This window comes from Lissotriton vulgaris, unplaced genomic scaffold (genome assembly GCF_964263255.1).
Source record: "Lissotriton vulgaris unplaced genomic scaffold, aLisVul1.2 SCAFFOLD_307, whole genome shotgun sequence".
NCBI lineage: Eukaryota > Metazoa > Chordata > Amphibia > Caudata > Salamandridae > Lissotriton > Lissotriton vulgaris.
The window spans coordinates 565,033-568,634 of record NW_028241442.1 but is presented as its reverse complement, the minus strand read 5'-3'; positions in this window follow the sequence as shown (position 1 = coordinate 568,634).

Here is a 3,602-nt window from a genome sequence, read left to right as displayed (position 1 = left end):
CTTCAAATACCGATGCGACACAATAATGATTTGGTTGCATCACAATAATGACGCTCCCACGATAACAGCTCGCACCATAAGGGAAATATATGGCATCAGTCACCCATGCTTCAAATACCGATGCGACACAATAATGATTTGGTCGCATCACAATAATGACGCTCCCACGATAACAGGTCGCACCGTAATGGAAAATATGTCATCAGTGTACCCGGCGTCTAATCAGCGATGCGACATTAATAGGTTTTAGTCGCATGCCAATAGTGACGCTTCGACTGCAACTGGTCGCACCTTCATGGAAATATATGGCATCAGTCACCCATGCTTCAAATACCGATGCGACACAATAATGATTTGGTCGCATCACAATAATGACGCTCCCACGATAACAGGTCGCACCGTAATGGAAAATATGTCATCAGTGTACCCGGCGTCTAATCAGCGATGCGACATAAATAGGTTTTAGTCGCATGCCAATAGTGACGCTTCGACTGCAACTGGTCGCACCTTCATGGAAATATATGGCATCAGTCACCCATGCTTCAAATACCGATGCGACACAATAATGATTTGGTCGCATCACAATAATGACGCTCCCACGATAACAGCTCGCACCGTAAGGGAAATATATGGCATCAGTCACCCATGCTTCAAATACAGATGCGACACAATAATGATTTGGTCGCATCACAATAATGACGCTCCCACGATAACAGGTCGCACCGTAATGGAAAATATGTCATCAGTGTACCCGGCGTCTAATCAGCGATGCGACATAAATAGGTTTTAGTCGCATGCCAATAGTGACGCTTCGACTGCAACTGGTCGCACCTTCATGGAAATATATGGCATCAGTCACCCATGCTTCAAATACCGATGCGACACAATAATGATTTGGTCGCATCACAATAATGACGCTCCCACGATAACAGGTCGCACCGTAAGGGAAAATGTATTATCAGTGTACCATGCTTAAAATAACGATGCGACAGAAATCGGTAATGTTCGCATGTCAAAAAATGTCGCATTTGCGGAAACGAGTCGCATCGCAACAGGAAATGATGTACCTAGCCTCCCAGCCTGCCCTGCTCACAAACAGGAAGTTATATGATACTTTCACTTTCTATTTCACTCCTTTGTAGTCTCTGAGAGGTGTAGGAGTGTGTTTGGAAAGTGCTTGAGAGTTTTGTCCTGTCCTGCAGTTGTTTTACAGTGTGTGTCTTGGTAAGTGTGTCCAAATAGTGGCTGTAGTGTTGTGTATTGTCTAACTGTGTCTTGTGTGTCAAGGGGTGTCTGTCTGTTTAGGGGTTTTTAAAACTTTTTTCATAGGGGGATTACTGTTCTGTTTAGGGGTTGTTACATAGTTAGGAATAGGGGGAGTAGTGTACTGTTAAGTGGAGAAATTGTGTACTTTTTGTATTTCTGTGTCAGCAAAATTTTATTTGTGGCATTTACACAGCGTGGCTTGTGCTTTGTCACAATGCCACCCAGGTCTAGGAACCTCAGTGAGAAGGAGTATGGGGGGCTACTGTGGCTGATACTCCACTACCTCCCAAATATGATTGGGAGTGGAGGCAGGGTAGTGCAGGGTTACCCAACCCAAGAAAGGAAGCTCAGGTGGGAGAGGGTCCGGTACCAGATGTTGCGAATGTTTGGAGTGGACCGGACTCTCAGACAGTACAAACACCGGTGGGCAGACCTCATTAACCGTGAGCAGGATCTCCTGGACCACCTTGGCATTGAGGTTGATGGAACAATTGGTAAGTCAATATATATTTATTTCATGTATTCACAACGGTATCCTAAGGTAAAGCAAACCAAATGTCAAACCACAGGGGCCTCACTGATGATCCCCTTGTGCCCCTGTAAAGTCAGACATAGGGCCATATCTATCAACAAACCCTTTTTAAACAAATAAATGTAGGTTCTAATGTAATTGCTTTTTTTTCTTTGCAAAATGGTATGTATAAAGAAAAATCACTACTTTGTAGGAATACGATAATCTCCCATAGTTGCTACTTTGCATTTTCTAATATGTAAGTAAGGGATCAATCAAAATTCATTCCCATGGCCCAGGAGGGACATAGGAATCACTTTTCAATAAATACTGTAATAGCAAATCAGCCATTGTGATTTCTCCAAAGGGTGCAGGTGTTTTTAATAAAAACCCTGCTGGACCCATCATAATGATGTGTGTGCATATGGTGCACATACATGCACTATGGCCATGTGTGTGCATCACCTGGCACCTTCAAAAATGTGCAATGGAGCATATTTACCTAAAATAGCTACTTACCATCAAATACAGGTTGTTGTCAATTAGCGACATCTGAAACATGATTTGATACACAAAAATAACACATACATAGGCCATCATTAACGCGGCCCCTTGCGCCATCGAAAAATCACTTTTCATGATGTTCTGTGGCGCAGAAGCCTGCGTGGTATATATCAGGCAGCAGTACGCCAGTCTTGGTGGCGTACTGCTGCCTGATAAATATCAGTCCCTGTAACGCAGTGTTCTGCGTTAAAGGGGCGTGCAATGGGTGTTGCTGGGGGCGTTCCCAGCAACAACCATGCCCTTTTGACACTGCCCCACATGTACCAGAAATCGTACCTCTGAAGCAGTGCCTAAAGCTTGCGCCTCCCCAGGGGAGGCGTAAGGGATGCGCAACTGGGAGAAATGTCATTATTTCTCCTCGTATTTCCTTATTCCATGTGTGCTGCATTCTGCAGCACACATAGAAAGAGGAAAAGGCTCTTGTGCTTATTTTTGTACTGAAAGGTTTACCTTCCTGTACAAAAATGATCTTCCCCGCAACGCAACCACCCTTGCACCATTGTGCAAGGGTGCCTGTGCTGGCGCAGGCAGCACATTGTGCACCAGTGCAGGGGAAAAGGACAGGAATGCGCCGTATCTAATAGATATGGCGCATTTCTGCCCTTTTCTTTTGCCATAGGGAAGCGCAGCTGGAAGGCCTGCTACGCTTCCCTACGGCAAAAAGTCATAAATGAGGCCCATAGCACTTAACTAATGGCAAATTTGCAAGTACCAACATGCTATGGCAAATTGTTGTTCACAAAAATGTTCAAATTCCGTAAATGCAAAATGTGTCATACATCCTAAGCCATGGACGTAGTCAGTTTGAAATGCTCCAACGGCAAAATCCTGCAATTGTCAGACTTAGCAATTCACAAAAGGCATAATACACATGGCCTCTACTGACGTAGTGGTCACGCACAAGCAAGATTGATCTTCACCATGCTGGACTATGCCGCTCATTGAGGCATAATGATGCATGATAAAGGTCAGCACTTTCAATGCATTGTCATGTGTCAAAAGGGCGTGCAATGTGTGTTCTTTGCCATCTTCACACCAACATCCATGGACCTTAGTCAATGCACCAGGGCCCTCTGTAATGAAGGCCTTCTGGCGCCGCAGCAACACTCATTAACATGTGTCAAAGTAACACTCTGGCGGCGCAAGACCTATGAAGATAAGGCCAGAGATGTACGAGTGTGAGGCAGCGCAAAAAGCACATGCCTGCCCTGGGGAGGTGTAAGTGAGGCGCCACAGGGAGTGAAGTATAAATGTATCCATG